This window comes from Corythoichthys intestinalis, chromosome 7 (assembly GCF_030265065.1).
Source record: "Corythoichthys intestinalis isolate RoL2023-P3 chromosome 7, ASM3026506v1, whole genome shotgun sequence".
In the NCBI taxonomy this organism is placed as follows: domain Eukaryota; kingdom Metazoa; phylum Chordata; class Actinopteri; order Syngnathiformes; family Syngnathidae; genus Corythoichthys; species Corythoichthys intestinalis.
In genome coordinates, this window is record NC_080401.1 from 57,287,039 (window position 1) to 57,296,918 (window position 9,880).

Consider the following 9,880-nt stretch of genomic DNA (forward strand, 5'->3'; position numbering starts at 1 on the left):
ATTCAGGAGCATAAACTACCGCGTGCATTATGAAATAAACACGCTTTTTTCGTGTCACATGCACTTTAAGGCATGGATTTTAATAGGAAGTCGCCCCTACCAACATGGCCTCAGGGCGGCCATGTTGGTAGGGGCGACACTTTGCATGCTTCTGCCATGAATTGCAACTAGTTTATCACGAGGTCCAATCCATTTGAAGCGGAAGGGTTGGCAGTGAATGATTGGCTGCCTACCCTTCCACTTCAAATGAATTGAATGTCTCGTGACGTTGAATCGCGCAACGTCCAGTCATCCCTCTGCAGTGAAATGAAATGAGGTTATCACTAAAAACGTATCAGTACAGTATTGGTGTTTGCTGATACAACACAGGTGTCCGGGTGTCGAAATCTCTATCGGACGCACACACAAATTCCACGTCTCGCTATGGGCTCGGTTGACTTTCCAGGACAATTCTGCGTGCATGAAGTCATTTTATTTTCCCCAACAGAAGAAGCGAAGAGGGTCAGGAGAACACAAGCGCTCGATGTTCCCCGTCGGGCCTCGTAGTGGTTCGGAAGTAGCGCGGGCCGTGTTTGGCCCTCGGGGCTCGGAGACGAAGCGCTAGCTTAAACGCGAGCGGACATCCAGCCAGGGAACTCTCGGAGCCCGGGGCCGGCGTTGCAAGTGACACTTGATGACTCGTCGTTCTCTCGTGACACTATTAGGCCACACGTGAGGTGACACTACACCAACTTGTTAAATATTCATTGATAGTGTTATTGTTTGCTTAGATTTAACTCATTAGCTGCCATTTACTGGTAGTGATTGCCATCCAATTCATTAAATAATCATAATCATTAGGGCTGTCAAAATTATCACGTTAACGGGCGGTAATTTTTAAAATTAATCACAAAATATTTTAGGGCAGTCAAACGATTAAAATTTTTAATCAAGTTAATTACAGCTTAAAAATGAATCGTAATTAATCGCAATTCTAACCATCTCTAAAATAAGCCATATTTTTCTGTAAATTATTGTTGGAATAGAAAGATAAGACACAAGACGGATATATACATTCAACATACGGTACATAAGTACTAGAGATGTCCCGATCGATCGGTACGCTAATCGATCGCCATTCCGATCGATCGGATGTCCGATCACGTCATTTTCAAAGTATCGGAATCGGCAAAAAAATATCGGCCATGCCTTTTTTTAATATATATATACATTTTTAATTAAATCGTTTTCTAATTGTATTTAACGTTAGAGACATAATATGTTACACTCATCCAGAGTCTTTAATTTAGGCTTAAGGTAGGGTTATCAAATTTATCCTGATAACAGCGGTAATTAATTTTTTTAAAAAGATATCACGTTAAAATATTTAACGCAATTAATGCATGCGCTGCATGACCCACTCACGCATTGTCGTGCTCAATCTGTAATGGCAACGTTTTACCTATATAGAGAGATAAAAGGCAGCGTAAAATGAGTAGAGTGAATTTTGGCAGCCTTTGGAGCCTTTTTTTAATTGGCTAAAGCCTTACAATCCCTCTCCCTACGATAAGAAATATCATGGGAAGCAATGTGGGGAAGCAAGGTAGCAATTGATCTTTATCTTAACACCTTATGTTATTTCGCAACGCAGAGAAGATATATCAATTGGTAGCACTACGCACAGTCATGGTTCCACTTCCCATCATGCATTTGGGTTGAATGGCTGCAGTATAATTTACTGAAAGCTCAACAAATACACTAGATGGCAATATTTAGTCACAATATACAAAGTCACAAATCTTTCTATCCGTGGATGCCTCTCACAGAAAGAATGTTAATAATGTAATGTAAAAAAACTTGTACTAACATTTATCTTTTAAGAACTACAGGTCTTTCTATCCATGGATCGCTTTAAGAGAATGTTAATGATATTAATGTCATCTTGTTGATTTATTGTCATAATAAACAAATACAGTACTTATGTACTGTATGTTGAATTTATATATTCGTCCGAGTTATATTCATTTTTTTCTTAATGCATTGCAAAATGTATATGATCGGGAAAAATGATCGGGAATGATTGGAATTGAATCGGGAGCAAAAAAAAAAAAAACGGATCGGGAAATATCGGGCTCGGCAGATACTCAAACTAAAACGATCGGGATCGCATCGGGAGCAAAAAAACATGATCGGAACAACCCTAATAAGTACTGTATTTGTTTATTATAATTTTATAATATAAATTTTATATTAAAACCCCTCTTAATGTTTTCGTTTTGTTAGAATTTGTAAAATTTTTCTATCAAAAAATAAACTAGTAGCTCGCCATTGTTGATGTCAATAATTACACCATGCTCACTCATTGTGCTGAAACTCATAAAATCATTTGGAACCAAGCGCCAGCAGAGGGCGCCAAACACAAAAAAACAAGTAGCAAGCGGACATTACACTGCTGTCATTTTAATCTGTTTGAGCGGGGCATGTGCGTTAATTGCGTCAAATATTTTAACGTGATTAATTTAAAAAATTAATTACCGCCCGTTAACGCGATCATTTTGACAGCCCTAAAATATTTAACGCATTTAACGCATGCTCGGAACGACCCACTCACTCACTGTCACAAACAGACTACAAGTATATTGAGAGCTAAGAGGCAGAGACAAGCGAGTGGACACAGGCGGTCATTGGAGCCACGCTTTTTATTGGTATAAGCTTTGGCATCTCTTCCACAACAATTATAACTATTATGGCGAGTGACGTGGGGAAGAATGCCAGGAGATGTTCTTTTTCATAACACCCTGTATTGTACACGACGCAGAGAAGATATACCATTTGCAGCCACCACTGTCAGTCATGGTTGCCCAACTTCCCAAGAATTATAACTACTGTGGCGAGCGACGTGGGGAAGAGTAACAGGAGATGATCTTTTTCTTAACACCCTGTAATGTACACAATTTTTATTTTATTTATTTTTTTTATTTCTAGAGCGCTTTTCAAACCACACAAAGACGCTTCACAAGAGACATGGAATCACAGTACGATAAAAAGGTATTAAAAGGACAAAAGATTAAAAGCACAATAAAAAGAAGTAAAAATACAACAGAGCTAGGGGTTATGGTGGGTAAGAAAGAGTGAACAGGTGTGTTTTCTGTCTGGATTTGAAAAGTTGAAAAGATATACCATTTGCATCCACCACTGACAGTCATGGTTGCCCAACTTCCCATCATGCATTTGGACAGTTAAGAACAGTTAAGTCACTACAGTATCATTTAGTGAAAGCTCAATAAAAATAATATTCCTATCTCTTAAAAAAAAAAAGTTCACAAAAAGAAAAGCGCTCAATGCAAAGAGAACTGCTACTCCCAATCAAAATAGCTATGCAAAATATTACAAACTGTATTCAAATATTTCATTTAGCTCAACAAATACACTAGATGGCAATATTTAGTCACAATATACACACTATCAAAATTACTATAACTTGTACTCACATTTATCTTTTAAGAATTACAAGTCTTTCTATCCGTGGATCCCTTTCACATAAAGAATGTTTATAGTGTTAATGCCATCTTGTGGATTTATTGTTATAATAAACAAATGTACAGTATGTTGAATGTATACATCCGTTTAGTCTTTCCATTATAATTTACAGAAAAATAGGGCATATTTTAGAGATGGTTTGAATTGCAATTAATTACGATTAATACATTTTTAAGATGATGAAAAATTTTAATCGTTTGACAGCCCTAATAATGATACATTTTATTAAGAGGCGCCTTCCGTGACACTCAAGGTCAACGTGCAGAGATCAATAAAACGATCAGTACAAACAGTTAAAAAGCACAAATTCCGATTAAAACAGAAAATGTAATGTTGACATTCAGTCCTATAAGTCTGACGTCCGTGGATACGCTTGTCTGTTTTTAGGTGTGATTTAAAGGGAACGGGTTCTTTGTGTTTCATTTCAATTCATAAAATCAATTTTAAAAATTCCCCCCCAAAATAAAAATACTTTAGTTTTTTTCTTCCTTTTTTTTAAGTTGACTTATTCTAAAAACAAAAAAGGTAAAAAGACAGGAAAAATAGTACGGAGCCCCTAAAGGGACATCGACAGAAATAAACTATGTTGTAAACATTAGCATTATATAGATGTTAAGCTAGCGGACTTTTAGCCAATTGTTGCAAATAGAGATGTCCCAATCAATCGGCACCCTGATCGATCGGGTCCCATCACATCATTTTCAAAGTATCGGAATCGGCAAAAAAAATATCGGACATGCCTTTTTATAATTTTTTTTTTTTTTTAATTAAATCGTTACTAACTGTATTTGACGTTACAGACATAATGTGTTAAACTCTTCCATAGTCTGTAGTTTAAGCTTAAGATAGGGTTATCAAATTTATCGCGTTAACGGCGAGAATTAATATCTTTTACATTTATCACGTTACAATATTTAACGCAGTTAACGCATGCGCTGCACGACCCACTCACGCGTTGTCACGTTCAATAAATAATGGCGCCGTTTTACCCATACAGTATATAGACCCTACCCACGTGACGTCACAACTCCGCTCTCCTGAATGGTACCGCCCAATTGTCCGTCAAAACATAGTGTTAACCTACGTACATTCCTCCTATTTACGGCGTGTTTTTCTGCTCCACAATCAAAATGGTGAAGGCGTGTGTGGCTGTTGGTTGCACTAACAGAGAAGATGGAAGGAGAGACTTGAAGTTTTACCGTATTCCGAGGGATCCAAAGAGGAGAGCGAAATGGACGGCTGCAATTCGACGTGAAAACTGGGCACCAAAAAATCACCACAGACTATGTAGTAGTCATTTTATATCCGGTAAGATGCATTTAAGATATACTTAGAGGGTTTTGGGCTGACAAATAACCACAATTAAGATCATTGCGAGGCTAATCGCCGACAACATACACGTATGTATATAGTGAGAGTGCTATCGCTAAACCATATAAACATTAAAAGCCTTAACTCCATTGACAAACGACATGAAATACATTAGACTTGACAGTGGATGTTAGCAATAACAAAAGATTTTGAATTGAAAGTTTCGTAACTCACCTTTCCAAGCACAAGATAGATTCCTGCCGAATTTTCGTGGACGAGGACCTGTTTCACCCAACCAGCAACGAAGTATTTATAAGCCTCCAAGCTCTTGAAGTTTTTCAAATTTTCGTGAGAATAGGCTGATTTTGTGTGGACAAGATAATTGTAAATATCAGCGTAGCAGATGTCAGGCAGACAGGGCGAAGACAGTGGGTCGAAAAACATCGATTTGGGCATCAAATATGGATCTGGCGACTGTATAGAACGAAGCTTTTCCACATAACGCCTTTTATGCAACACATCCGGTGAGTTTACGGCATCAGAAAGCACCGGGTCTTCCATGAAATGCATTTTAAATTCCTCGATCAATTGAAACCAATGCTAATACAGAGACAAAATGACGGACAAGTGGGCGGAGCCATACAGCGAGCACGTGGTTTTGTGACGTCGGTGGGTAGGGTCTATAGAGCTAAAAGGCAGCATAATATGACTAGAGTGAATTTTGGCATCCTTTGGAGCCTTTTTTTTAAATGGCTAAAGCCTTACAATCCCTCTCCCAACGATTAGAATAATCGTGGGAAGTAACGTGGGGAAGAAAGGTAGTAGTTGATCTTTTTCTTAACACTGTTATTTCCCAACGCAGAGAAGATATATCAATTGGTACCACGACGCACAGTCATGGTTGCACTTCCCGTCATGCATTTGGGCAGAAGTTAAATGGCTACAGTATCATTTACTGAAAGCTCAACAAATACACTAGATGGCAATGTTTAGTCACAATATACAAAGTCACAAGTCTTTCTATCCGTGGATCCCTCTCACAGAAAGAATGTTAATAATGTAAATGCCATCTTGAGGATTTATTGTCATAATAAACAAATACGGTATTTATGTACTGTATGTTGAATGTATATATTAGTCCGAGTTTTATTCATTTTTTTCTTAATGCATTGCCAAAATGTACATGATCAGGAAAAATTATGGGGAATGATTGGAATTGGGAGCAAAAAAAAAAAAAGCAATCGGATCAGGAAATATCGGGATCGGCAGATACTCAAACTAAAACGATCGGGATCGGATCGGGAGCAAAAAAAACATGATCATTATAACCATTAAACATTAGCATTATATAGCATTTAACTCATTTGCTCCCGGAACCGTATAAATACGTTTTATTTTTAAATGCTCAACTGTCCCGCAACCGTATTTATACGTCTTTTGCGTTTTTTTTTTATAAGAAGCATATATAGGTTCCGCTGTATCTGAGAAACAAAGAAAAACGCTCCAAACCAATTTTAAAGCAATAAAACTGGCCACTGGAGGGCAGTAACGCATTTTGGAAGACTAGACAAGCCGATTCAACAGCAGTGAACGGCCGGCCAGCATTGTCAAAGCGCTGGCGGATTGAGCCCAGGCGGCGCTCCTTCCGGACAAAACAACGAGAGGACGCCTGGGACACCAGGCGCTGGACGATCGTGCAAAACGAGTGAAACCCCCCGTGGAGCGGCTCGCCTAGCAGACCCCGCAGAAATGCAAAAATAATCCATTTTTGTGAGACAGACAACGATGAGGGAAAAGTTTACACAGCTGACGTGGCGACAACGGCGTCATCTCGGCGACAAACCGTCATCTCTCAGTCGTTGTGTGTGAATAAATTGTTACTATTCTATCTAAAGCTCTATTTGTCTGGTTGTTCATAGTATTTTGTAAAAGGAAAACATTATTCAGATGTTTGGGATGTAACTAATGCAAAAAATAGCTTTGTTAAAGTCAAAGTTATGTTTGAAATGTATGCGTTTACAAAAAGCTCATTTTCTCCGTTTTTTCATCATAAATTGGAAAATTGCTCAAACTAAGCTATTTTCTAATGCGGATTTCTAAAGAGTGGAAAAAGATACGAACTTACTTTTTTTTTCTGCTGAAAGAAGAGAGTCCAATCTTTCTTTTGGTGGGTTCAAAGTTTATATAGCAATAGAACAGAATTTTCTGTGGGCCTTGCAAAATCAGTCAAAATCCAGAAAAAACGGCCGGGAGCGAACGGCCTTGCTCTGGTGAAAATGGCTGGGAGTGAAAGAGTTAAGCTGGCAGACTTTTGCAACACAAGTTAGCCAATTGCAACAATGCAACGATTGGCTAACTTTGCTATCTATATACAGTATAGGCCATATAATGCTAATGTTCACCTGATAGTTTCTGCTTAAATTTATTTTATTGCTGTCGATGTCCCTTTAAGGGCCCCATAAAAAAGTCATACTATTACTACGAGAAAAAAAGTCGTACAATTACGTAGCGGTAATGTACCTCTCTTGAAATCCACAATAGCTATATTACAGAGCAGTTTACCCTCTGTAATAATACTTTTTTTGGTTGTAGTACCAGTACGACTTTAATCTCGTAGTCCTTTTTATTTTTTTTCTCCTTTATTTTGTCTAATCCTCCGTCGTAGTCATAAGTTTCAAAGAGGTCTTAGACAAAATCTTCAGGTCAGAAATGTCTTGGCAGTTCGTCAAATATCAAAATTGTCAATTATTTGACAATCTATTAATCGATGCATCGTGTCAGCGCCATTGTGAACTATTAACTAATTTATTGCTATTGACTGTAGTCGAAGTCCAATTCGTTCGAAGTGGGAGGGGGAGCAGCATTCGGTCAATAGATTGGATGTCTACTCGTGATAGTCGTTTTCATTCGCGGCAGAAGGATATGTCGATTGGACGTCGATCATCGTCGATGGCAACGAAAGAATTAAATGGGCTGAATATGATTAGCTTGTTATCTTCCGAGTGCCATGTTTTTTTCCCACAGGAAGGAAACATGAAGATCATGCAATCAAAGACCCCTTGATTCAATTTGAAGGAACTCGATTATATTGCCGATGCAGCGCTGGCTCGGCTCATTTTCGGACCCAAATCTGTGGCCCCAGGGCCAATTATATAGTAGTATTATGATCCACGCATACTAAAAACATTAAATATATACTGTAAATACAGTATATGTAATCCAAATAAAATTACATCCTTCATTTAAAAAAAACATTCTAAAAAGTGTAATTTTGTGGCATTTTTACCAACAAGTTCGCTAGGTGAATTAGCAACATTACTCCATTTTTTTTTTTTTTTTTTTTTTTTTTTTGAGAATTTTTGATACAACCCAGACTTAGCCAGACTGTTTATTGCGACCCCTTGAAAAATTGAGTTTGAGACCCCTGGTGTGTGTCCACATTTGTCTCTAGTTCATTTCTTTATGTGGGTAATTCTCCAGAGGTGGATTTTTTTTTTTTTTTTTTTTTTAGGGCTGTCAAAATTATCGCGTTAACAGGCGGTAATTAATTTTTTTAATTAATCACGTTAAAATATTTGACGCAATTAACGCACATGCCCCGCTCAAACAGATTAAAATGATAGCACAGTGCAATGCCAACTTGTTACTTGTGTTTTTGGGAGTTTTGTCGCCCTCTGCTGGCACTTGGGTGCGACTGATTTTATGGGCTTAAGCACCCATGAGCATTATGTAATTATTGACATCAACAATGGCTAGGCTACTAGTTTATTTTTTGATTGAAAATTTTACAAATTTTATTAAAACGAAAACATTATGAGGGGTTTTAATATAAAATTTCTATAACTTGTATTAACATTTATCTTTTAAGAATTACAAGTCTTTCTATCCATGGATCGCTTTAACAGAATGTTAATAATGTTAATGCCATCTTGTTGATTTATTGTTATAATGAACAAATACAGTACTTATGTACCGTATGTTGAATGTATATATCCATCTTGTCTTATCTTTCCATTCCAACAATAATTTACAGAAAAATGTCATATTTTACAGATGGTTTGAATTGCGATTAATTACGATTAATTTTTAAGCTGTAATTAACTCGATTGAAATTTTTGATTGTTTGACAGCCCTAATTTTTTTACAATCAACTAAAAATGACAAACCGATACATGCTAACTTCCATTAGCCTGTTTACATCATTTCACTCTGGCTCTTGGGCCCGGTGGGCGGACGGGGGTGGGCGTAGGGTTGGTGGTGCGTCCCCTCTTCCCATCCCTGAGGACTGGTTGATGGGAGCGCGGGTGGCCCAGGGGACCGCCCTGGATCCCGGGGGGGTGACAATGGCTCATTTGCTGGGCTGCAGGAGGAGGGATGGGTTGCGTTGCCCCCCCAGGCTGGCTGGGTGGGGGCCGTGGCCCTTGGTTGGCGCTTGCACGGCGCCTCCGCTTCTCTGCATGGCAGTCGCGTGTTTGGTGGGGCTCACGTGCGGCTGGATGTGGTTGGGCGCGCTCGGATGGGGGGTCCCAATGCCGGGATTGGCGGTGGGGTGGCGTAGGGTTGGTGGCCAACGGGCTTACACTCACAAGAGATTCAAACGATTACTGGGTTCTAGATCACAGAGCTGATTTGTGTAAACTCTACCCCTCCCAATTCCTTAGTTTATGGACTTCCCAATCCCCTCCCCTTCTTTCCCTGGTCAACAGGCCCCCCACATGGTGTCAACCAGAAATACATCTAGCTGACGATAGCACCAACATATTAATAGTTAGTGTGGGCGTTCAATGTATTTGTTTTTGTGTTTCTTTTCTTTCTTTTCTTGTGTTTCATTTCTTCTGTTCCCCCATACCCCCTTCCTGTTCGCTGCTTGGTCATAATAAACGAGTTATGTTGAATGATCACAATGGGAGTATGTCATACTCTCAATGTGAAACATTAAAACTGTTCAGACCAACCGGACACTTACACTTCCATTTTCCGTGTCAAACAGCTGAACAGGACAGGCTTAAAAATAAATAAATGAATAAATCTAAAATATGTCCATTTTACA

General features: G+C 38.6%; 1 long non-coding RNA gene across 1 annotated transcript in view; it reads right to left on the reverse strand.

Annotated features, from left to right (window-relative positions):
• Window positions 1–2,244: 2,244 nt before the first annotated feature.
• LOC130918583 (uncharacterized) overlaps window positions 2,245–9,880 on the reverse strand; it is a 34,457-nt gene continuing 26,821 nt past the window's right edge. The window contains exon 3 of the long non-coding RNA XR_009063786.1: window positions 2,245–2,918. This is a non-coding gene — a long non-coding RNA (uncharacterized LOC130918583). The remainder of the gene's footprint in view (window positions 2,919–9,880) is intronic.